This window comes from Ananas comosus, unplaced genomic scaffold (assembly GCF_001540865.1).
Source record: "Ananas comosus cultivar F153 unplaced genomic scaffold, ASM154086v1, whole genome shotgun sequence".
Taxonomy (NCBI): domain Eukaryota; kingdom Viridiplantae; phylum Streptophyta; class Magnoliopsida; order Poales; family Bromeliaceae; genus Ananas; species Ananas comosus.
In genome coordinates, this window is record NW_017890551.1 from 14,554 (window position 1) to 41,678 (window position 27,125).

The 27,125-nt window shown below is 43.6% G+C and overlaps 1 long non-coding RNA gene across 3 annotated transcripts; it reads right to left on the reverse strand.

Annotated features, from left to right (window-relative positions):
* Positions 1-12,765: 12,765 nt before the first annotated feature.
* Positions 12,766-13,576, reverse strand: LOC109703848. 3 transcript variants are annotated; one of them, XR_002214041.1, is made up of 4 exons: positions 13,440-13,576; positions 13,113-13,179; positions 12,948-13,015; positions 12,766-12,830 (listed from the first exon to the last, which is right to left on the reverse strand). It is a non-coding gene; the product is annotated as an uncharacterized LOC109703848 (long non-coding RNA). The 3 variants fall into 3 exon arrangements; XR_002214040.1 differs by having other exon boundaries at positions 13,113-13,182; XR_002214039.1 differs by lacking the exon at positions 13,440-13,576 and having other exon boundaries at positions 13,113-13,261.
* Between the last annotated feature and the right edge of the window lie 13,549 nt (positions 13,577-27,125).

The following is a 27,125-nucleotide window of genomic DNA, read 5'->3' on the forward strand; positions in this document are numbered from 1 at the left end:
GCTCGGGAGCGACTTTTGACGGCGCAGAGTAGACAGAGGAGCTACGCCGATCGACGACGGCGAGACTTGGAGTTCCAAGTTGGAGACCATGTTTTCTTGAAGGTCTCGCCGACTAGAGGAATCAAGAGATTCGGGATTCGGGGAAAGTTGAGCCCCCGTTTCATTGGACCGTATGAGATCTTGGAGCGTGTAGGTCCGGTAGCGTATCGACTTGCTCTACCACCGAACCTATCCGGCGTGCACAACGTCTTTCATGTATCGGTCCTTCGGAAGTACATTCATGATCCAGCTCATGTTTTGGGAACTATACCAGTGGAGCTGCGTGAGGATCTGAGCTTCGAGGAGCAACCAATGAAAATTTTGGCTCGCGAGGTAAAAAAGCTGCGGAATCGGGATATTCCGTATGTGAAGATTCTTTGGAGCAACCACGCGGAGCGCGAGGCCACGTAGGAGCTAGAGAGTGCGCTGCAGGAGCGCTATTGCCATCTTTTTCAGATGGAGCCTTGAGGTATGCTTTTGCCTTCGAGTTTCGCGGACGAAACTCCTTTTTAGGAGGGGGGAATGTAGCACACTGGACCTTTGCAAATTGCGAGGTTCGAGAGTTCGATTTGTACTCCGAACTTTTCCACACTTGGTAGAAGGCCGTCGATGATATACCGGCCTAAAAGTTCGATCTCGAGAGCTTTGGCAGAGTCGTGAGAGTTTTTACTCTCGGGGACCGGTCCCTAATAGGAGAGACCGGTCCCCCAGTGAACAGTGCTGCGTAGCCGGCGAGGCAACCGGTCCCTGGCAGTCGAGACCGGTCCCCGAGCGCGTCTCCGCGGGGAGAGACTGATCCCGCGCAGGGAGAGACCAGTTCCCGAACGTTGGATTTTCGGGGGCAGGCTGAGAGACCGGTTCTAGGTCGGGGAGACCGGTCCCTCTGGGCGAAAACTGCCCAGACCGGGCTGATGTGATTTTGAGTTTTTGAGGGGCCTAACTGGATTTTGTTACCTTAGAGGCTATAGGCAGCCTCTCCTCCCCTCTCACTCTCATTTTCTCTCCCTCACACTCTTCCTACACTTCTAGAGAGAGAAAGGGAAGGAGAAGAAGGAGAAGGAGAGGAGAGGAGCTTGCTTGGAGGCCTTGGAGCACCATCTTCTTCCTCATTTCTCACCTTTGGAGGCTTGAAGCATGCTTTTGGAGCTTTGTGGTGGATCAATCTTCAACCCTACTTGGTTTTGAGTTTGGATTGGAGCTTCTCTTGAGGTTGGTAGCTTGTAATCCCCATTTGATACATGTTTTTCTAGGTTTTACTAGATGAAACCCTAGATTTTGGGATTTAGGGTTTATTTTGGGGGTTTTTGGATTTGAGGGTTTTGAGACCTAATTGATGGGTTTAGAACCTTTATTTAGGTGGGATTTGAAGAACTCTAACTCCCATTTGGAGCTAGAGAGAGAATTTCTTCACCTAGGTGAGTTTTTCTCCATCTTAGCCTATGTTGCTTATTGTTTGAGTTTAGGGTTAATCGTAAGGTTCGTTTAACCCTTGTTCCTACATCTCTAGGGTGCTAGGAGGCTAGTGGGCATCTTCGTCGGAGCTTGCGAAGAGTTGCAAGAGTTTTGGTGGGTTTGACTTCATGAAAATGGGGCAAAATGGCCCCTATGCCTTCTAAACTTTTTGTAAAGTATTTTTTGAATACAAATTCTTGCTAAACATGATTTATATGAATTTTAGAACACTTAACATGCATGCCTCATGTATCGTAAAATTTGTACTCTATATAGTAGAGCTATATGTGTAGTTTGCATGCATTGTAGATAGTGCTTGGTTGTGCAAGTTGAGAACATGTCTTCATGCTAGAATTGAGTGAACTATGCATCATGAATATATTAATGCCATGCTTGGGACTCGTTGAACAAAAGTGTCATAAAGGGGCACTTGGAATTAGTAAACTATGAAAATGCAACTTAGAGACCTGATGATAGGCCATTGTACATCTGCTATATATTCCATGTTAGAGACATGATGACATAGAGATAGGCCTTTAGGACATTCGATACATTCCATGTTATGAGACATGAGGACTTGGTACTTGCGACAGATCGTTTGACTACTTGCCATTGTGCTCATTCGCACATGCTTGTGAGGGTCGCTCCCTACAAGCCGGCACTCCGGAGATAGCCATCGCGATTCATATTCGCCATGCGGGATTGGGCGCCGAAGTGGATTGCCGTGGGACAGGCTCATTCCTAGGGTGGGGATGATGACTACCACGGAGCCATTAGGCTCGGCACTGGCCAGACAGCCTACGGGTGGGTCTCAGGGCCATAGACAGCCTTCGGGTGGGTCTCTTCAGATTTGACTTTGAGTATTCATTATGACATGTGGACAGATGATGACTTAGTGTACTACTTGGACATTGACTAGAATAGTAAACAACGGAACTTTACTATTTCGCATTGTGAACATTATGGTAGTTGGAGACTTTTACTTCATGCATAGTTGCTGTCATACTTATGCTATTTATGCTAAGTAAAAATATCATGTTGTAGTAGGTTACATTTTCTTACTTACCTTTTGCTTTTCTACTTTTATAGTCACTGACATCTTTTGTAGCTTTGGGCCTCGTGGTGCATTCACTGAAGTCAGTAATTGCCCACTGGGAACTATTTTTACTAGTTCTCACGCCCCTGTTTTATGGTTTACTTTCAGAGCCTTCGGCACCGGCGGAGGCACGGGATCGCGGCAAGGGGATCGCTTAGCTAGCTAGCGAAGAGCGGTACTTTGTCTAGGTGGTTTACTCTTTCTTTTGTAGTTGAGAGAGTGAGAGGTTTTTGTATCCATGTATAGAGACCACCTATGTATCTGCCTATAGCACTTGTATCTGGAATTTTCTCGTATCTCTTTATATTTTATTTAGTGGATTTACAGTTTTATCCTTATCCTTTGTTGTAGCATTTAGACATTTATTATGCTCTGATACTCCTAGATGTCTTTATTTATTGCTTTTATCATTGTTGTTTTAGACGCCTTATACGTTTTAGACGTATGGCGGGTCTGGGCACGCGCCGGGCGAGCTTCCGCTGGGTCCCGGGGCGTGACACGATTACTTTTCAACTTCCCGGTATGGTTTCATCTCAGCCGTCTCCGTCCCTTTTTTCTGCTGCCGAAATCCTGTAATTGATTCAATAACAAGCGCGATCCGAGGCGTCGTTCTCGGTCCAATCACATTCAAAATCTTGTACCAGTATCCGACGTGATTTGAGGCGTGACCCTCTGTACGGTTCAATCTTAGCCGTTTATTTTCTTTCTTACGACCCGATCTCCATCCTCATTTTGTCTCATCTGCGGCATTAACTAGGTCATCTTAATTACCGCCGTCTATTCATCATTATAGCCGACCTCGTAACTCGCTTCGATGCGACAGTTCGATACGACGGCCTTTTCTTTTTTCCTAAGCTTCTCATTCTTTTTGTCTCTTCTATCTCTTTTATCTCTTTTCGTTTTCTCCGACGAAAACTCTTCTTCGCCTCTTTTGTCGTCTTCTTCATCTTCCTTCGTTTCAAAGAATGGCGCCTCTTCCGCCATTGCCTACTCGTCCTTCATTTGACTATACTTTGCTTAGACCATATCTTGATTTAGACCCTGTTAGGTTTATCTTGGGCCCCTCCTTTACCGAAGACCCATCTGCTGATGACTTCCCGTTTTCTAATGAAGGTCTTCCGTTGATGGCTGAATCTATCCATCTTCACTCCTGGTACCCTTCGGCTTTGACGGGAAGAAGTCTTCGAACCTGGCCTAGTGTCTCAGACGCCTACTTGGCTTGGCTGGATCGTGTGCGAGCCACTTATGGCGATTTATGGCGAGAAACTGGTATCTATGAAGCCATTCAGTTATCTCGAAAGCCTCCTATAGCTGATTTTCTTCTTCTGGCTTCCGCCCTTTGTTTTTGGTCCCTTGTTTCTAATGTTTTTCTTTTTAGAGGTGGCCCTCTCACCCCAACTCTTTTTGATGTCGCCGCCATTGTCGGCCTACGTCCTCATGGCGTCACCCTTTCCATGGCTTATAACCCTGATGGTGTATCTGATTTTGAGGCCAATATTGATCTCAATGATTTGGCCTACTCCAAATTTCTCCGTAAGTTTGCAGGTGAATCCTCTGCTCCAGTCACTAAGAAGGAACATACAGCATTCCTTCTATACTGGTTATGTCATAATCTTTTCTACACTCGTTCGCAGAAAATTAACCAAGATTTTGTTTCCATCGCCGTTGGTTTATCTAACGGCGATAAATTGGCCTTGGGGCCCTATTTCCTTACTTTTGTTTACAGAAAAATTTTTGATTCCATTAGGCCGTCACCCACTGGTGATGGTGTCACCATTTGTAAGGAAGTGAATTCTCAAAATATGAGGATTGTACTTCATCCAGGATCGACTAATTGTCGAAAGTATACCCTTTGTGGGAGTTGAGAATGTCCAAAGCACAAAAAGTGCCTTGGAGTTGAGTCCGCGAGAGCAAATGAGGCAAATGGCATCATTGGGCAGAAGTTGCTCTCGGGGACCGGTCTCTGCAGGTGAGAGACCGGTTCCCTCGGCTGGGTGTTGCGGGGTTGCGTGATGCAACCGGTCCCTGGTGGTGAGGGACCGGTTCCCGAACGTGGCCCCAGCGTGAGATGCCAAAAATTGGCTAAGTCCTGAAAATCAAGCTCTCGGGGACCGGTCTCTCAGGTGAGGACCGGTCTCCCGAGGACCGGTCTCCCGGGGAGAGACCGGTTCCCGAACGCGTGCGCCCGAGGGAAGCTCTCGGGGACCGGTCCCAAGTCGGGGAGACCGGTCCCTCCGCGCGAAAACTGCCCAGTGAGGGCAGTGCACAGGAGTGAAAGTTGAGGGGCTTTTATGCAAAATGGCCTTTATTTGAGTGGGCTGAGCCCTCTCTCTCCCTCACACTCTCTCATTTCACTCTCTCTCACTCTCATTTCTCTCTTGCTCTCTCTCTCTCTAGAAAGGAAAGAAGGAGAAGAAGAACAAGAAGGAGAGGAAGGAAAAGAAGAGGAAGATAAGGAAGGAGAAGAAGAAGGAGATCAAGAGGAAGGCTTTGAGCACCTCCAACTCCCTCTCCTCTTCCCATTGGTGTAGCTCAAGAGGTAGGCTACAAACCCTAGCTCTTAGAACTTAGGGTTTTTGGGTTTTATGCTTTGGAATGGGTCAAATGGACCCTAAGCTAGCTTCTAAATAGATCAATCCCAAGAATCTAGGGATTTATTGGGTGGTTTGCTATAGGTGCAAACCTAGGGCTCCGAAATGGGGTTTTTGTGAAAGTATGAGATTGATCTCATTTGAAGCCTTGGAAACCCTATTGATAGGTCCCAAAACGCGGGGGGGAAGTCGATTTTGGCATTCGGCGAACCGACGTGAAGCTCTCGGCAAAATCGGGCCGGGCTAGTGTTGATTCGGGCGAGGTAGGCTAAAGCCTTTTCGTAGAGCTCGCCGAGAAGGATTTTCCAAGCCTCTACATCGATTAAAGGTGGGGGGTGTCATCCGAAACTTTCGAACTCCTTTCTATGTCTTAGATTGCATTTAATCTCATCTCTTCATGTGCATTGTAGGATTGCATAGTAGTTCCATTCCTTATGCTTTCTAATTGATAACCTAGTGTACTTGGAACGCTTGGTCATTTAGATAGGTGAGGATTGGGTCGAGACGTGAATCCTATGGTGCGAAAGAAAAGAGATGAACCCGATGGGGGTATTGATGACATAGGAAGTAGTGATAGTGTTAAAGAACACGAGTGGCATCCGAATGATAAATGATGACGAGTGGCATTAATGTAGTGTAAATGACACTAGAGGTCGAGGGACCTAGGGATAGGTGAATCCCTTAGAAAATGCCTTGTGAACAATGAATTTAGAAAACTAAATAGCATTGCATGAATGTCGGGAATAGATGATTCCGCGATAGTCGTTGACCCTAGTATAGGGCGTCCTCACTTGGAGAGGATTCGATTGGGTTATTGACTCTAGTAGTAAAGCCTCCTCACTTGGAGAGGATTGGATTGGGTGTTGACCCTGGTTACAGTGTATCATCACATGGAGAGGATAGATCTAGCTCACAGTCTGCGTTTAGGGTGGCATAGCCATCCAATCCCCACATGGAGGGGATTGTCGTCGAGTACTCCGGAGTGTCGCGCGACTAGGACCACTTAGAGGTCCGGACCACATGGAGGTCCGCAGACGGTCCCGGGCTTGGGTGCACTTGAAGCTCCCTCCCCACTTTGGGATTTGAAGGTGAGTCATGGGCGAGCCCTAGGGCCTCGCCACAGATTGGGTAAATGGAAAGGTTATTAATGTCATTGAACATTGCTATTCGAACATGGATCGAATTTGTTAGCATGATAGCAAACCTTATTTATATGATGCATGCATTCATATTCATGATTATGGGCATAGTAGCATAGTTTTCCTACTACTGCATTTACAGCTTTCAGATACATATCTATCTATCTATCTATCTGTTGTTACTTGTGCCCACTTGGACCTAGTGGGGAGATCGGCAGAGTCGGCGGCCGAGCCCACTGGGAACTATGGAAGATAGTTCTCACCCCACTCTATTTCCAGTGGTAGGTTCAGGGCTGCAGAGAGAGGACCGCGGCAAAGGAATCGCGCCCGATCAGTGAGGCCGTGGTAGTATAGTAGCTTTCCTTTTTGCATTAGTCACCTATGTATTGAGAGAGATTTATTGTAGGTGTGGATTTGGAGAGCTATGTATTTTGGATGAAAAATGATGTAATGAATGCAACTATTGTAATGGTTAGTAAAGTACTCTCTTTATTTCACTCGTATATCTTGTGGATTACCTGCTCTTCTTGTTGTTGGCACTGTTTGTGCCCTCGTTGAATGTGTATGTTTAGAGTTTAAAGTCTTGGGTAAATTCTTGTACACATTCCTGTTGTGGAGCCTTGGGCGGACAGGGGAGGTGCTGTCCGTTCGGCGGTCTGTCGCTGCGGCCGAATCGTGCCAAATTGGTAGTGATTTCGGGGCGGGGCGGGCGTGACACCATTGGCTCGGGTTGCGGCGTTTTTTGGTTTTTGCAAATATTTTTGCAAATTTATTTTAGTAGGCTGTGCCGAGAACCTTTAGATTTGAATTCGGCTGCTCATTTTGACTCCTATGGACTTGCTCTCGGCTGTCCTCCACCGTTTACATCTGGGCATCCTCTAGATTTCCTCACTTATTTTTCTGTTTTTTATCATTCGAGCTCTCACTTTCTTATTTATTGGTCCCCTTTTGCTGATCGAGTCACTGGCCCCCCTTGGTTTTTAGCCAGATATGAATCACTTCAAGGAAAATTCGCCTCTTCTCGCGCTGGCGAGTATTTTGATGGTTGGTATTCCTTTTTGGCTCCTCGGGACTTGCACATCGGCTTGAAATCGCGCTCGAAGTTATTACCCAGTATCGAGGTTTACTCTCCACAGTTTGTGGCGCGCCAATTCGGCTTTACACAGGCCGTTCCTGCTCCGGCCAAGTTTTTCACCGCTAATACTGCCACTCATCGCCCGCCTACCAAGAGTATAGCTGACGTCGATCAGATTTCGGCTATGGGAAACCGTCTGTGGCGATTTTTCAAATTGGTCAGCTTTAGGCCGAATTATACCGGAGTGTTAGGTTTTCGCTATGCTGTAAATTGGGATATCTTCCTCAAGAAAACCTTTGCCCCTGTTATCTCGCATGCACATCGCAAGACTCGTCACCCTCTCAGTACGTTATCTATTTTGAAATTAATTTCCTGCTTATAATTACTGCTACTTATCTGTTTTTCATTTGTAGCTCCTTTCCTAAGTAAGACTCAATCGGAAGGCCCTGCCGAGCCATCCATATCCGAAGAAAAATCAGAAAAGGCTGCTGAATCTTCGCCTCCTACCTCTGTAATGTTTTCTATTCTATTCCTCCTTTGTTCTTCCTATTTTGATGTTTGTAATACTCACTTTACTTTCATTGTCAGTCTATACCACTCCTTCATCGGTCCCAACTTCAGATAAGAGAACGATTGAAACTGTACAAGTTACTCCTCCGCCGTCTTCAAAACGGCGTAAATTAGTTGCTAAACGACAATTTCGATAAGCCGAAGATGCTCCTTCGGCTGACATTTTAGAAGACAAAGCCGAAGATATGCCTTCGGCCTCAATTCCAGAAACAAGAATCGAAGATATACCTTCGGCTGATGTTCCATTAGAGGAAGCTACTGTGCCTTCCTCAGCCACTGAACAAAGCTCCGACCGAAACAATTGATGTCGGGGTACGTCAAGTTAGTTGTCAGTAAGCAAATTTTATATTTCTTCATCTATTTATCTTTTTCTTTTAACTCACAGTCCTCTCCTGAAAGAGCCCCTTTTCCTCATTTCTCAAAGACACAGATGGAACGACAACTTCGCAGAGAAGTCCGTCTTGAGAAGAAACGAGGGATAGAGAAAAAGAAAAAATCTGTTGAAACAGCAAGCCCGACGCCATTACCGAGTGAGGCTACTTCAACTCTTTCTATCTCTGCCCCGATATCAACTACAGGGGATGAACAAGTAAATATACCTCTCGGGCGAAATTCTGGAAATACAAGCACTGTACCTCCTCATTCGACCCAGGGAGCTTCTCCTTTTGTTTCCGACGATCCTCTATCTGCTAATCTCCATTCTTTACTGGTCTCGAGCCCCAATTCTAATGAGGGAGATGACTTTTCCACCATTGTTGTATCATCGGACACTCAGAGCAAATTTGACGAGTGTCTTAAGATATATAGCATTGGTGTCCCTAATCTAGCGCAGAATCCAGAATAATTTGATCGGCTTTGCTTGATTTAGCCGATCAATCAGATATTACTCCTAATATTCAATGTTTTGTAGCAACACTATCATCTCAGCTTTCTTCTTATTTGGCTCAGCAACGATCTCTGGACGCCGAGCTTGTAGCTTTAGATCAACATTTTCATCGTGTTGATTATTTTAGAAGGAATATTCCTGATGTAGAGGCTCCCATTGTTGAAGTGAATCGTGAAGATCAATCTCTGGCAAATCAAGAATCGGCTTTACGGCAACGCATATCCACTCTCAAAGAAGAATTGGCTGCAGCCGAATCTACTCTGGCGCAAACTTCTGAGCGCCGACTCCANACATTTTCATCGTGTTGATTATTTTAGAAGGAATATTCCTGATGTAGAGGCTCCCATTGTTGAAGTGAATCGTGAAGATCAATCTCTGGCAAATCAAGAATCGGCTTTACGGCAACGCATATCCACTCTCAAAGAAGAATTGGCTGCAGCCGAATCTACTTTGGCGCAAACTTCTGAGCGCCGACTCCAACTGGGGAAACAATTGAAATCTACGAGAGAAAAAGGAATGAAAATTCAAGAAGAGCTCTCTCAGCTCTATAAGGTGCATCCCTTAATGAAACGCCAATGGAAAGCTGCCGAAACCGCTCAAGCTAATCTTATAGCCGAATGGAACCACTTAGAGATTTATTATCTTGATTCGGCTTGTAATATTCTAACTTTGACTTTGATTATTTTCCCACATAGATAGGTAATATCTCTTTAAATATTTTTCGTTGATTGATTTTTCATTTTCTGACCCATTTCTGTTCTACAAATAATATGCATTTCCTCTTGTAATTCGGCTGACTTGAAATGGGCCGTCCCAATTTGGAGACCATTTTTCATACGTTCGGTCTTTTTGACCGATTGGAAAAACCAGCCGAAGTACTAAATCACCGACGATAAATGTCTTTGATCGAACTCTCTTATTGTATGCGCTACGCACTCGGCTTTGGTATGCTTGCATATTATCTAAAGCTATTAACCGAGCATCACATACTTCCTCTGCTTTATCTTTCATTAAATTACTGTATTTATCAGCCGACAGATCTTTTTATTTTTCTATCCTTAAAGAAGGGACTGTTATTTCAGCTGGAATTACGGCCTCATGGCCGTAAACTAATTGGAATGGTGTCATCCTTGTTGCCGTTTTCACTGAAGTTCGGCATGCCCATAATACCTCGGAAAGTTTTTCATTCCATTTTCTCGGATGCTTTCCGATATGTCGTTTCATAAGGTTGATGACTATTTTATTTGCTGCTTCTACTTGTCCATTCGCTTGGGCATAATAAAGAGACGAATTGAGCAACTTTATCTTTCGAGACTCGATGAACCGAACGAACTGTCCCCCTATGAACATTGTCCCTTGATCGGTCGTAATTGTCTCGGGAATCCCAAAGCGATGAATTATATAATCTTCAACAAAATCAATAATTTCTTTTTGGGTAACCAACCGAGTGGGTTTTGCTTCCACCCACTTAGTGAAATAATCGACAGCCACTATTAAAAATTTGTGACCAACCGAGGAGTTCGGCTGAATTTCTCCAATTAAATCCATGGCCCAACCTCGAAAAGGCCATGGTTTGATGATTGCATACATCTCAGAGGCCGGAACTCTCTGGATTGAGCCATGAAATTGACAATCCTGACAACCTTTGGCATATTCTATGCAATCTTGATGCATTGTTGGCCAATAATATCCTAAGTGCCGAATTGTCCATCTTAACTTTTTTCCGGCTAAATGGGTTCCACATATTCCTTCATGTGTTTCTCCTATTATCAACAGAGTTTCTTCAGGTCCTAAACACTTTAATAGAGCCTCTTCGGCTGTTCTCTTGTAAAGTTGACCATCTAATAAACAATAGCCGAGAGCTCTTCTTCGAATATTATAGTTGTCACGCCCGGGTACCAGCGGAAGCATATCCGGCACGTGCACAGACCCGCCATACACCTGCAGTATATAAGGCGTTCACAAGCAACAAGTCGATAGGAAGTAAAACAAAGAAAGTCCTATCCTGATATCAGAGCAATGTACAAGTCGATGTATATCAACAAAAGAACAAAGAGAACATAAACCAAAATCTCGACAGAAGAGAAGTATCACAACTATAGTGACGGTCCAAAAGTACATATACATCACGGGGTAAACAAAAGAATAGGTACAACGGTGGTCTCTCTATACATAGGGACATCACCCTCGGCCGTAGCCCGAGTAACAAGGTGATCGACTAGCACGCTCCTAGTAGTCCCTAGCTAGGCGCGACTCCCTTGCCACGATCGCCTAGTTCTCCCTGTAAGCGCTCTGACAAATCCATAACCATCCCAGGGCATTGTACATCCTGCGTATATATTCATCGTTTAGAGAACAGTGAAATGGAGCATAGAGACCAGCCTTTGGCATTCGGATTAAAGTGATTTGGCGATCTTCTCCGTGATGGAATGTGTGAGGGGAGTCTGAGGTAGCTTGCGTGTTCTGTCCTCTTCGCATATTTCCATTGTGGATATTCGCTCACTAAACATGTTAGTGAGGTTCTCGCTCCAGCTGACAAGCCGAGGCGATAACTCCACCCGCCGAGAGAGACCCCTCGCGATTTCATATTCGCCATGCGGGCATTGGGCGCGAAGTGGATTGCGTATGATCGGAGCAGGGTCACCTCATTCCCTAGACGTGGGGGATGATGTGATAACCTACGGAAGTCAACTTAGAGCGCTCTAGCTGGGGATATTTAACCCAGAATCAGTCGTGACGGAGTGAGATTTACTAAGGGCGCATATGATAGGCCTAATATATCGAGGGTTACGGGTCTCTTCAGATAGATATATTGCTTCATATGTGTGATTTTAATGTTATCGACTTTGTGCGACAGATGCACTCACTATGTGATGTACTACTGAATCCGGACTCATGGCATCACTAGAATAGAGATATAAATAGAGCGGAATTCTTTTAATCCTATATTGCAATGCATTGTGAAGCAGCTCATGGTTAGTTAGCGGGATGAAAGATGTTTACTATATTCATTGCATTGTCTAGCTTATTTCTGTCAATTGAATTTATTCGCTAATTATATTCGCTTTTATAGTGTTAGTTAGAAAATTAATACCATGTTTGTAGCCTTAATGAGGTATAGTTTTACTTTTTCCTATTATCACCTTACGGATCTTTGTACCTGGTTTCTACTTTTTATAGTCACTGACTATCTTTTGTAGCTTTTGGGCCTCGTGGTGCATTCCCATGTCGCTTGGCCGCGCTAGTGCCCCGTGTAGTTATATACTCCCACGGCAATCCACTTCGGCACCAATCCGCACGGGCGAGCAACTGTCGCGTAGCCACTCCGGAGTGCCGGCTTGTAGGGAGCTACCCTCACAAGTCTGTGCGAATGAGCACGATGGGCAAGCAAGCAAAGTCCATTATCCACATGTCTCAATTTTCATATTTTCCGTACAAAGTTCAGAACCCTCGATCCTCTGATCGGAATATCAATACAATAGTAACAAAAGCTAGTATCCACTAGATTGTAAACATGTAAGGGTAAAGCTAATCACATAGCATATATATCTTTCCACTAGTATGGCACTATCAACATAGTCATGAGCATGTCATGTGTTTCCTATGTTAGAGTCAAGAGAATGTCATTGTTCTCTACAAAGTCACGAGAATATCATTGTTCTCTACTTTACCAAGCCATCATTAGTACGTCCATTAGTTATCTTAACTAAATATAACATAAACATGGGCATAAAGACACTTATGCATGAGTACTCTTCTCTTCGTAGAGGTTCTATTCAATCATATGTATACATATCAACACTATAATATAGTGACTCGTCTCAAATTCTGTATCATCACAAAAGCATAAACTGTATCAATTCTATAGTACATATAGAACACATAGGGGAGCTCATTGACTCTGTTAGGTCAAACCCACCTAGTACTAGGCTCCGATTATCCACAAGAAGTCCCACAACGGCTTAACGAAGCCCCAATGCTGCTGAAAAATGAACGTCAAGATCGGATTAAATCTACGGCCGAAATGTCCGATTTCGACCTAAATTCCACTTAGTACAAAGTAACTCTTTAAATCCCTGTTTTGGGACTAGTGTAATACCTCAAGAGACGTCTCCAAGAGCTCTCACAAGTCAACGAACGATGATCCAAGGCTCAGTCGCACTCTTGCTGCGAGCAAAATCAAAACGGCATCAAACTTGTCATATATTAGCAACTTTAGTCGGAATCTTGCAATTTCAGCTTCCTAACTGAAATTCTTACTTACCTTAGGTTAGAGTACCTTCTAAACCAGCCTCCCAGGTCACTAAGATAGCTTAATAAGATTCGCAAACCTGCTGCGAAGAAAAAAAGCGCAAGCTATATCAAGTTGCGGCAAAAACTCGCGTTTAATTCCAAATTCACTTCATAATGAACTAGGTTACACAATCAAGCTTAAAATAGCTGATCCCTAATCTAAAGAGGTTCATTCACAGCTAATTAACTCATATTTACATGCTGAAAACCTCAGTTTCAAACCGTTGAATCAAGAACCCAAAATCAATACTCAAAACGACAAATAGAACATCGATAACGGAAAAGTTGAGCCGATTACCTTCTCAGACTTCCCACCAGTGAGCTACTGGTTCAGGGCTGCGAAAAGCCTTCCAAAATACTCTCTCACGCGTCCACATAAGCTCTGCGACGCTCGCAAACAGCGAAGAACAAGCGCGGCGACGAAAACGAGCAAAATCGACGATTTCTTCGTAGAGAGAGAAAAACCCTAGAGAGAGAGAGAAAAAGAGAGAAGGAAGAGCACTTCTCTGAGCTCACACATGCATATCTGAACATCCCTGGTCGAGCTGGGGTCTAATAGATAGGGATCAAGTGTGAAATTACCAAAATACCCAAGCTGCCACGAATCTGCCAGCTTGTACCGGTACAAGGTGATGGCTGTACCGGTACAGCAAGCAGAAAATGCTGATTTTCGCCAGTTCAACGCACTTTCTTGCTTTAAGCATTCCAATCATCCTCTAACTTATCCGAAAACTTGTTCTATCCTTTTAGAACATGTAGGAGTGATCCACACACCATTCCACATACTCGAACTCCGCAATTTGCAAAAGTTCAGTATATTACAATAGTCGACCCTTGTATTAGGATCCTCCAGATATTTGATTAATAACTCTCTCCAATCTTCCTTTACTTCTATGGGAGCTATAATCGGTTCTCGTATGTGAACCGAAGGTAGCAACCTCCTCTGTATTACTATTGACTCTGACTTCGGCTCCCTATATCCTGAAGCCGACTAAGCTAGTTCATTAGCCTTTTCATTTTTCTACCTGCTCAAATATTTGAATTCAGTCTCTCTGAATTCACATAGTAACTCTACTGTCTTCCTTAAATAGTTTTGTAAATTCGGGTTTTCACATCGGTATTTCCCATTCACTTGTTTGATTACTAGCTGTGAGTCACCGATGACTTTGATTGACTTTGTTTTCAATTCTTGTAAAATTTCTAGGCCAATTATTAAGGCCTCATATTCGGCTTGATTGTTAGAGCAGCCGAAATCTAGCTCGAAAGCAAATTGGCATGAATACCCTTCAGGAGATTGGATAACTATTCTAGCTCCTGCTGATTCGGTTGTTCTTGAGCCGTCAAAATAAAGTGTCCAAGGCTGACAACCGACTAAATTTTGCTTCGGCTCTTCAAATTCCACACATGCATGATCAGCTAAGAAGTCAGCTATCGCTTGTCCTTTAACAGCTTTAGCTGGAATATAATTAAGGGAGAATTCAGACAAAGCCAACATCCATTTTCCAAATCAACCCCTTAATACAGGTTTGGCCAACATATACTTTATCAGGTCGGTTTTGCATATTACCGATACTTCAGTTGGTAAAATATAGTATCTTAGCTTTGTGCATGAATAGTACAAGGTCAAACATAATTTTTCAATAGCCGAATACCGTTTCTCATTATCTAAAAAACGTAAGCTTAGATAATAAATGGCTTGTTCTTCTTTTTCTTCATTTTCCAGGGCTAGCAAACATCCTAAATTTTCTTCTGCAGCCGATATGTACAATTTCATTAGCTGATTTGGCTTCGAAGGCACCAGTACCGGAGGATTTGATAAATATCTTTTTATATTTTTAAACGCCTCTTACTGTTCCTCCGTCCAAACGAATTCTTCTTTGTCTTTTAGCCGCAATAATGGAGTAAAAACCTCAATTTTTCCTGCCAAGTTGGATATGAACCGCCGAAGTAATCAATCTTTCCCAACAAACTTTGTAATTCTTTTTCGCTTTTTGGCGGCGGTAATTCTAATATTGCTTTCGTCTTGTTTTTATCAATTTTGATCCATTTTTTATGCACTAAAATTCCTAAAAAGTTTCCTGTTGAAACTCCAAAAACACATTTCAAAGGGTTCATTTTCAAATTATATTTTCTCATTCTTTCAAAGGCGAGCTTTAAATCAATCCAATATTCGACTTGCGACTTGGATTTTACGACTATATCATCAATGTATATTTCCAACATTTTGCCTATTAAATCATAGAAAATAAAATTCATTGCTCTCTGGTAAGTAGCTCGGGTATTCTTTAAGCCGAATGGCATAACAACCCATTCAAAGGTTCCAATCGAACCAGGGCACCTAAAAGCCGTTTTAGCCACATCTTCTTTAGCAATATAAATTTGATTATAACCAGCATGTCCGTTCATAAAGGACAGGACCTCATTACCGAAAGCCGAATCCACTAACATATCGGCTATTGGCATGGGGTACTCATCTTTTGGTGTGGCTAAATTTAAGTTCCTGAAATCAATGTCAGACACCCAATCAACATAATGGGCCGCTCTAATAAATCCGGCCTTCAAAAGATTTTCTATTTTATTTTTAATTTGGAGTACAATACTCGGCTCAAACCTACGAGCCGGTTGTTTAAAAGGCTTAAACCCTTTTTAATGGGCAGCCTATGCTCTACAATTTCTCGACTTAACCCAGGCATTTCTTCATAGCTCCAGGCGAAGCAGTCTTTGTACTCCTTCAATAGTTCTTTCAGCTCCTTCTGCTGTCGTGCCGAAAGCTTTGCGCTTATATACGTCGGTCTCTTATCTTCGTTGGATCCCAAATTTACTTCGATCAGCGGGTCTTGGGTCTCCAACTTTTTCTCACCGACTTTACTAGGTGATTTTTCTAGATCCAATTCTTTTGCTTGCCTATTCATTTCGTGTGATTTGTCGGTCTTGATGACCGACTTCATCTGACTTTCTTTTTCGGCCTTGTAAACCGAATCTTTTATAACTCCTTCGGCTTTATTAGCCGAGTTGTCATGCGCTACCACATCGGCTATGGCAGCCGAATCATTCTCATAGCCGATCTTGTTGATCGGCTTATCTTGTCGAGGCTCTTGACAAGCCTCTATTCTCAATTTTTCGGACTCTATTTTAACCACCTAAGTGGCTTTTCATTAGCCACCATACTATTGACATCTTTGGAGAGGATTAATTGAACCCCCTTCTCTGTTACTCTAACAAACGAAATTTGATCTGGATCAGCATCGGCCCAGTTGGTGTGGCCGATGTCCTCCATGTTGACATCTATCATTTGCGGCCGTCCTTCGGCCCGAATTTTTTTTGCCTTGTCTCCTATCCATTGGAATAGTTTCCCGTGAAGTGTAGAGGGTACACACTCATTTGAGTGTATCCAATCCCGTCCATGTAATAAATTGTAGTGGCTATCTGCATCCACCACAAAAAATGCAGTTTTCAAAGTTTTTGAGCCTACCGTAAGTTCAGTGGTGAGTACTCCTCGAGCTTGTTGACCGTTTCCAGTGAAATCGGTCATGATTGAGTCGGTGGGCTTCAACTCGTCCTCATCTTTGCCCAGCTTCTTGAAAAAAAGAAGTAGGCATTACATTGACCATGGCACCACCATCTACCATAACTCGGCCTACTGGCCGACCTTCAATTAAGGCCTTTATAAAGAGAGGCCTTATGAATCTCGTCTGCATAGCCGATGGTTTCTCAAAAACCACTGCATCGGCTGGTTGAACATCTTCCAATTGCAACTGGGCTACTTTAAGCCCATCTCCCTCTTCTTCTCTGAACTCTTCACACTCGATAAGCTCTGCCTTAAAAGATTGAGGCAGAGCATATACCATATTCACCTCAGCCGGTGACTCTTCGGCTGACTTTCCTTTAATTCTCTGTTTCTTTTCTTCCGACTCCTAGGCCGTCTCGGCTGAAGAGTCACTCTCCATCCGGACTGCCATTTCCTTAGGGGGCCATCTTTCTCTCTTGATTATCGTTTCGAGGGAAGCTATTTTGTTTTCTAACTCCCTCCTGCTCATTTTTTCTTCTGACTTGGCCTCGGTTGGCCGTTCTACCCTTAACTTCATCAGAAGGGCAGGCGATGAGCCGCCTGCCTCATGGTCATTTCTCATTGGGCGAAAAGGGTGTGACTGCTCATCAGGGCGCCTCCACACATTGAGCCTTATCCCTTTCGCTTCTTCGTAGTGTTGTCTTGCCTTGGCTTGCATCCTCTGCTGCCGACGCTTTTGAGTTTTCGTTAACATCGGCCCTTGCCACCTAGCCGATGGTTTAACCTCAACTTCGTGCCATTCATCCACCAGCACATTCGCCGGTACCTTTACTGTTCTCAAATGATTTTTCAAAATTTCTCTTCTCTCCCAAGATCTCGGCCAAGGCTGAATGCCGAGTTCGTTGACTAATCTCCGACCGAGGAATTCTATGTCTCCCTCGGTCATTCCCTCAAATTTCTGTCCTGGTCTCGGCCTTGTTTGATGCTGCCAATATGGCCGATATCCAGGAATCCTTGGCTTGGTGCCGAAAGGTCTACCTTGGTAGTCCCATCGGCTTTGACGCTCGCCACGCCTGTTGTTGTAATAATCATGCAGAATCTTCTGCATCAACATGTCTTGTTTGCGTTGAACCGATTTGACTTCTGGTTCAGTGTCATTGGAGGCCTTGTCTGAGCCTTCTTCTTCTTGGTCTTCACCATTAGGAATGTCATCCTATTCCTCGGGGAATGCCATCAACTCATTCCACTCGTTGCCTCTTTTCTTGGCATTGACAATGGCTTTCCAATCTTTCTTCGTCATTTTGGCCTTGCACCTTATGCAAAGCCGAAGATGCCTTTTGGCAGTGCCACGTTGTCTGCGGTCTCCTGGTCTGCAGTCTCTTTTCCTTTAACATTCACCATATTGACCTGAGAAGGAAACGAACTTCTGTTAATTACCTTATTTTTATTTTCTTGGTCGGCTAATATGAGCCGACCCTCGTCTATTTCTTCTTGGATCTGTCTTTTTGCAGTCGCTTTTCCTTTTCCTTTCATGTTCATGGCGTTGACCTGTGATGGAAAAGGATTCTTATCAATTTCCATATTTTTATTTTCTTGGTCGGCAAAGATGAGCCGACCTTCGTTTATCTCTTTTTGTATCTGCCTTTTGAAAGCAGTACACTCATTAGTTTTATGGCTCCACGAATGGTGCCACTTATAATATCTTCTGCGTTTTAGTTCTTCTACCGGAGGTAAAGTTTGACCCTCTTGTAGTTTAATTCGTCCATCCTTTAGTAACCGATCAAAAATCAGATTGGTCTTTGCTATATCAAACGAATAACTAAATGTAGACACATGTGCTTTCACCTCTCTTGTCTTGGCGGGTTTTAACAAAGCACATTTGTATGGTTGATTATTTTTTACCATCTCAGCAGCACAAATTTTGGCTTCATCAGCCGAATCCTCATTCTCTTCAGACGAATTCGGCTCTTCATGAGCCGAAGACTCTTCAAAGAAAGAGATATTTTTCTCCTTTCATTTGCTCCAATCTTTGTTTCGGCTCTATCTGGGCCGATCTTCATTGTTACCTTTTCGAAATTGCTCGTATTGAGCAACTCGAACTCCCAAATCAAAAAGATTTGGAAAGAATTTATCCCCAAACTTATCTTTAATTTTGAAATGCATGCCGTTGAATGTCATTTTGGCAAATTCTGATTCCGGCATTCTTATGAAACAACGGCTTCGAGCAGTCTTAAATCGGTTCAAATATTCATCAACCGATTCTCCTGTTCTTTGTTTGAATTGAGCCAAATCCGCAACTGATAGCTCTGGTCCGTTCTATAAAACTGCTCATGAAATTTACCTTCTAACTCGTCTCAGTCTTGGACAGAGTTAGCAGGTAAACTCGTGTACCAAGTAAAAGCCGTCTTAGTCAATGAGGTATTAAATAACATCAATTTTAAAAACAGATCTGCCGCGGCCTCATGGCAACTGAGCTGTAAATCGTGTGACGTGCTCGACCGTATTTTCGGTCTCGTCGCCAGAAAACTTGTCAAACTTCGGCATCTTTCAATTTGCCGGATATGGGTGTTCTACATCTATATTTGCAGGGTATGGTGACCTGAATACGGGCCGCATTGCCGGCCTTGCACCCACTCCGAAAGTATTCCGGATGGCTTCTTCTATTTGCGCATAAATCTCGTTAGTAATCCTCTGTAAAGGGGCTTGCGCTGGTGCTGGGTTCGGTGGTTGTGGAACACCGATGTTTTGTACCACGGGATTAACCCCTTGTAAATTTGGAGCCTGCCCCCTAGCCCCTGTATTTTGAGGCTGGTACACTTGTCACACCCCGAGACCGGCAGAGGCCCTCCCGGGAGCACGCCCAGATCCGCCATATGTCTGCACATATAAGGCGTCTACAACAACAGCGGAAATAAAGCAAGGAATAGAATAAATAAAACGAGTAGCAACTAACGATATCAGAGCAAGTAAGTTCTATCATCTAAACCAGAGTAAAAAGAAACATAGCTAAACCATAAAAGTAAATATAAGTGGTACAAAATCTGTCTCAAAGGTACACAGAAGGGTGGTCTCTAGTACACTGGTACAGCTCTCAACCTCTCCAAAAAGAAATACATCGTGAGGTAGACCACCTAAACTCGTCTCTCGCTGAAGGGCTAACTCGAAGCAACGCCTTTCCCACAGTCCCTAGCCTCTCCCGGCGTGGAAGGCTCTGAAAGAAAACATAAAACAGAGGGCGTGAGAACTATAATTTATAGTTCCCAGTGGGCAATTACTGACCTCAGCTCAATGCACCACTAGGCCCCAAAAGGAAAGGGTAAGTCGGAAGCAATAGTAATAACGAGTAATTGCATTTATGAAAGCATAATGAAAATGCTAAACTATTACTTGCAATTAAACATGGCATTTATGTAATGCACAATTATCTTGTCATGAAGGATATGTCTCTACTTAGCCATAAATAATGTCATGATTTGCTTAATGAAATTATGAGGATTATCCTTTATCATAGCAATATTGTTTGTATGAATGCAAGTAAACAATGTCTCCTAGTATACTACATGTATGTATGTATACCCAAAGTCCAAATCAATGCTAGAAGCAAGTCCGAGTAATCTAATTACTACTTTTTATTTAGTAGTGATTATAACAAACTCATCCCGTGTCGATTTCCATTTCCAATTAAGGACCTACCAAAGGTAGTCCAGCTTGTGCGGCCTAAGTGCCTGTGGTAGCCCAACATCCCTACTCTTGGAATGTGTCTGTCCCACTCGACCCCGTAGGCTTCTCAATACCGCACGAGCGAACATAAGTCGCGTAGGCTAACTCCGGAGTGCCGGCTTGTAGGGAGCGACCCTCACAAGCATGTGCGAATGAGCACAAATGGCAAACAAGCAAGGTCAAAGTCTCAAGTACTCTACTCTCATGCCTCTCACATGGCAAGGTCACTAGCATCCCAAGGATCTAGTCCAAAGTCTCAAAGTGACGCTCCAACGCACACACTTGCTTAGTACCTCTTTATGACACTTAAGCATCACAACTAATCATGCCCAATTCATGTTCCATATTCCAATTAAAACAATACTAGCAAGGTTCACTTTAGCCCGGGCCCAATGCCTCTTTATGACATTGGCCCAATCTCTCAAATAGTCTAAGTCCTCAAGCCTCTCTAGGCTTCCAAAAATTCCTAATGTCACAATTGGCAAATAAGCTAAATGCATGAAAGCAAGGTTCATTTTCATAATAGGGATCTTAGTTTCAAATCTCAACCAGAATGCTATATCACACATGCATGCTCTCTACTACATAGAGGCCCAAAATTTTACTATATGCAACATAGGCATTTTAAGCATTCTAAAATTCACAATAAATACATATAACAAGAATATGCATGCTTTTTCATTTTATAACACTTAAATCATCAACAATGAGATTTTCTCATTGTGTGGCTAGGTCAAACCCACCGAACTGTCGCGTGCTCCTTCGATTCGCCGAACGGAGTTGTCCACGAGCCTCAAAATACCCTAAAAGTATTGAGCGAAGAGATACACGGGCATTACGATCAACTACAAGATCAAACATTAACCTAGAAGCAAAAAGGGCCAAAAACCCACCTCAAGAGTAAAAATCCTCTTCTGAGCTCCAAAGGAGAGCTAGAATCCTTCCAATCCAAGCCCAAGGAAGGTTCTAAACCAAAGAATCTAGATCCAAAGGCCCTAGATCAAAAAGCCCCAAAATCAATCCTAAAATCCCATTCTAGGGTTCCAAAAGGCAAAATCTACCAAAACAAGAATTAAAGATCAAAGTACTAACCTCTTTAGATGCCTCAAAACAAGCTCCAAATCTTCTAGGGTTGAAGATTGGTCCACCACCAAGCCCTACAAGCAAGCTCCAAGCCTTGTAAGGGTGGAAAGGAGAGAAAGGGGTTGAGCTCCAAGCTCCCTCAGCCCAAGGAAGGTTCTAAACCATAGAATCTAGCTCCAAAGGCCCTAGATCAAAAAGCCCCAAAATCAACCCTAAAATTCCATTCTAGGGTTCCAATAGGCAAAATCTACCAAAACAAGAATCATAGGGTAGAATCAAAGTACTAACCTCTTTAGATGCCTCAAAACAAGCTCCAAATCTTCTAGGGTTGAAGATTGGTCCACCACCAAGCCCTACAAGCAAGCTCCAAGCCTTGTAAGGGTGGAAAGGAGAGAAAGGGGTTGAGCTCCAAGCTCCCTCAGCCCAAGGAAGGTTCTAAACCATAGAATCTAGCTCCAAAGGCCCTAGATCAAAAAGCCCCAAAATCAACCCTAAAATTCCATTCTAGGGTTCCAATAGGCAAAATCTACCAAAACAAGAATCATAGGGTAGAATCAAAGTACTAACCTCTTTAGATGCCTCAAAACAAGCTCCAAATCTTCTAGGGTTGAAGATTGGTCCACCACCAAGCCCTACAAGCAAGCTCCAAGCCTTGCAAGGGTGGAAAAGAGAGAAAGGGGTTGAGCTCCAAGCTCCCTCAAGCAAGCTCCTCGTCTTCTTCTACTCTTCCTTCTTCTTCTTCTCTCTCTAGAAGGTGTAGGGAGAGGGTGAGAAATGAGGAGGGAAGAGAGTGAAATGGCTATTTAGCCCATCTAGTGCAACAAAATCCAGAGAGACCCCTCAAAAAACCAAAATTGCAACAGCCCGGTCTGGGCAGTTTTCGCCGAGAGGGACCGGTCTCTCCCGAGTAGGCACTAGTCTCTCGTTGCGAACTCGAAAAACCAACGTTCGGGAACCGGTCTCTCCCCGCACGGAACCGGTCTCTCACTGCGAGAATGCGCTCGGGGACCGGTCTCGCCCGCCAGGGACCGGTTGCCTCAGGGCTGCCGCAACACTGCTCACTGGGGGACCGGTCTCTCCTTTCAGGGACCGGTCCCCGAGAGTGAAAACTCTCTGGACTCGTCCAGAACTCAGGTTTCCGAACTTCTTAAGTCGGAAAACATTCTACGACCCTCCACCAAGTGTGGAAAAGCTCGAAACACATCCAATCACTCGAACCTCGCAATTTGCAAAGGTCCAGTGTGTCACAACACTGCTACTGGAGGGGGTGGAGGTAACCCCCAAGCTACTTCTGCCTGTTGACCGGCATTACCGACAGCCGGTCTATAAGCTGCTTGATATGGTGCCCCCTGGTATTGGGGCTGACCAATTATTGGTGTTACTGGATTTTGTAACACTAGTGTTATCACAGGCGCTTGTAGGTTTGTTATCGGCTGTTCATTCCGAGCCAACAACTGCCCTATTCGGGCGATGTTCTCGTTAGAGGCCGTAATTGCGGCCAAGACGGCATCAAGCCGTGCAGTACTCGCATGACTATTTTGGTTCAAAATTTGTAGGACTCGAGTCATTTGTCCAAGCGCTTGGGTCAAACTAGGCTTCTGTTGGCCAGATTGACCACTGGTTTGACCCTCAGCAGATAAAACTGTTTGGCGCTTTATGGCATTCTCCGAATTACTGGGTTGTTCGCTCCTAGAATTTCTAGGAATGACCCTATTACGGAGATTCATGGCGTTATTATTAGCCATTATTTATATAAATGTATATTTACCTTAAATGTGTGTCCCACCGGGCGTGCCAATAAATTGTTGGTAGCTGAATTTCCCGACCTTTGACTTAGTCAAAGATCCTCCTCGGGTAGCGCGTCGGGGTGAGGAACGGCTGCGGATAGTGACCCTCGAAGTTTGCGCCCTTCGATTGATTAGGCGATTCGGCTGACGAGGGATCGGGTCAGCCGGGTTCGAAACCTCTACAGTAAATTCGGTTCGGCTGGATGAGCCGAATGAACAAGAGAAGTCAGAATTTCAACTAAGGAATGAGCCGAATGGCTAATACAATACAGGAACTGGTCAGCCTGAAGAGCCGAACACTGCCATCTATTGAAAGAGAACGGAGAAAGTACAAGAAAGGGGGTTTTAGTCTATAGTGGAGTGATGCTCAAAGGGCAGACAGACTCCAGAATGCTAAGTTATAGGAACTACTCCTAGGGAAAGCAGTAAATGCGAGAAAGAAAGATGCAGAAAAATAAGGGTGGTCTTCTGTGTGTAAGGACAAAGACCACTTTTCAGGGTATTATTATCCTATTTATAGATCACCCTCTTGGTCAGTTATTGCTCTTATACGATCGGCCACTATCTCCTCATATTCCGGACCACATCTAGCCGATCGGAACCGCATGTAACTGCTTGCGGTTACCGTAACTTCCTTCAATTGGCGTGATTTGTTTTCCTTTACANCCGGACTCAACCACGGCACACGAGCGAACCTCCAAGACGACAAGAAGAAACATCAGCTCGTTCTTCAAGCTCCCAACGAGAAAAGAAAAAAAGCTAGAGAGAGAGAGAGGAGGAGAAACTAACCTGAGTTCTCCACCTTCAGGCACAAAGAGAGAAGGCTGGGGATCGGTTGTACTTATCGACAATCAAAAAAACCAAACTGCCCCCTTACCAACTCAATTTGCCTTTTGAAGTACCGGTACTCAACTTGGGTACCGGTACTCGGCCCTCTTTCCGCAAACTCGCGCGCTGGGTACCGGTACTAGCCCGATGCAATACCGGTACTCAGTCCCAGTACTGGTACTCACCAACAGGTACTGGTACTCAGTATCAAACTGTGCAAATCCGAGAGCATTCAGTTATATAATCCCTCTGGGGTACCGGTACTCCTCCCAGGTACCGCTACTCAATACTGAAATCCTGCACTTTGCAGACTTCAGTATCAGAACTTCACTCTCGCATTGCGCCGAGTCCGTTTTGCGTCCAATTCGCGCTAAAACGACTCCGACTTGTTCCGACACCCACCAGACGTGTCAACAAGTCATAGATGCTGAAGTTTCTCAGATAGCAAAACCCCAAGGACACTAAAATCAAATTTAAATTTAAATATAAATATCTATTTAAATTTTAATTTTATTCGATTTATAATTTTTATTTTATCTAAAATTTAGAGTTTAAATTAATTATATAATTTAATTTTAAATTAAAATTAAAATTTGAGTTTAAATTGTGACTTAAATATAATTTTGAATATTAAATTTCAATTAATAGTTAACAATTTTAATTAAAGTGGATCAAAATTAAATTTTGAATTTTAATAAATATGAATTAAAATTTTGATACTTTTAGTTTAAAACATATATTTAAATTTTGGATTCATCATAATAATTCAAGAATATAGAAAGATATTCAATATATATATATATATATATATATATATATATATATATATATATATATATAGTAGGGCTACTATTAGAGATGGCAATTTTGGGTGTCTGCATGCACAAGCCGATTTATTTGGAGACCTGCGTGTCTCAATAAGTTAGAGATAAAAGTTATCAAATGTAATTAATTTTTATTTTATCTTTATTGTTGGATTGTATATTGTATGGTTGCACAGCTTTGGTTGATCGGTTGCTAGCCGAGAAGTACGCAAAGACTTGATCGAGATAAGCAGTTCATAGTGGTCGGATCAAGATGTTGATAGGATCGGATCAAATTGTAGCTCCGGATCGGATTAAGTAGTTGAAGACGATCAAACCAATGACGTGTGTGTGCTTGTAATTTATGACCCTAAGACCCCGATTCTGACTAAGTAGCTCGAGTCCAAATCCACTTCTTAGATCCATGATAATCACCAGTTATATTATATTTTCATGCATGGATTGTTTTTATTTGCATTAGATGTAACTAAATAAAATAAAATTTGAGACCTAAATTAATCTCCTCACAAATATTAAGTCGAGCGGTCTTCTGCCGTTGTAGGAGTGCGGGCGTTTTTCTGGTGTTGATTGGCACGGCTGGTTATAGTGGTCAATTGCATCGGAAACATGCAACCACTTTATTAGCATGAGATGCTGTGGAGTAAAGATGGAGTTGGGCCCAATAACTGTTAGGTGAGGGACCCAATGACGGCTTTGCTTACGCGTTTGAATGATGGGTCTGACTTAACTAAAGAATGGAGCCAATAACTGTCAGGTGAGGCCTATAGGACTTAGAGACCGATCACTGTAATTTGCTTGAGAAACATTGGACAATTGTCCATTCAGCGGTTTGCATGACACCAATAATTGTTAGGTGAGGTGGTACGTTAAACTGGTGGGACCGCAGTTGTCACACCCCGCGACCAATACCAATTTGGGCCGGCCCGGGCACGTCAAACAGGCGCCGAACGGACAGAGTTTTTCCTGTCCGCCCAAGGCTCATCACCTGTACATTTTCAAGTAGAGAAAAGCGCTAGCGGAAACAATCAAATACGGCTTACACGAGGGTAAGCAATAGCCATGAGTGAAAGAAAGGAACTAAACATCTACACAAGTTCTATGATTCTCTTTGGATCACATACATTGCATCCATTTCTTTTACATCACATTTGCCCAAAATAAACATTACATTCTTTTTCTTTACTTTAAACATCCTCAAGTACAAAAGATGACAACAGGGTAGCTACTAACAAAATATGAAATAACCCAACTCTGGCGGCCTCTGACTATGGTGCGATACCTTTTCCACGGTCGCTCGCCAGCTCACTCGGTCCCGGCTCTGTGGAAATGGTGGGGTGAGAACTACAACGAAGTTCTCAGTGGGTTCGGCCCCAACCTCACCGACTTTCCCACTAGGACTAACTCAGGCATAATAGAAAGGATAAGCAGAATAGTAACCAAACTATAATCATGATGCTAATATGCCTGAACAATAAAGCAAGAAATATGCTCAACGTAAATCATGCAAGTATGCAAGTTCTTTGTTCTTTAATCTTTATTCTTTAATCTTTGTTCTTTGTTCTTTAATCTCACGGCTAACCCGAGGGTTTGGCCCGCCACCAGAGGTGTACCAGTGCGGGTTAGATGGGTATCATGGTTCGAGCCGCCGCTTCAGCAGCGTGTGTGCGGGATCGAACATGCTCCCTGTAGTTTTCAGGACCCTAGGGCCTTAGGTGAAAGGTATCCAGCTCCCAGGTATTGGTGGGAATACGACAGCTAGATTTCGTAGGATGACCAACGATGGTGATATGAGTTGTTGGATCCAAGTTGCGGTGAGATCTAAATGATATAGTGTTGGATCCAATGTTTTGAGATCCAAATGATAAGCTAGATACAAGAAATTGCGATCCAACAAGAAATTGCGATCCAATCTACGGTGAGCTAGATAGACTGTTGGATCAATAATTGAGTATGAAAGATGAACCGTAAATGAGATACGTAGAAATGAGTAGTACGTAAAATAAATGAATCGGAAATGAAATACGTATAAATAATTACGTGGTAAATCAGGACAGATGTACGTGTACGTAGTTGTGCTCTAATGTAACGATTCTGTATTTCCCGCTGGATCAGCGAAGCCATTCGTGTTGGGTGGAATCTATCGAAGAGGCTAACGAGCAGCTGTGAACGTTAGCCGGAAGGCGCCGTGAGCCGTGGGCAAACCCGGGCTAGAGTGTCAACGAGGGGTTCTCGCG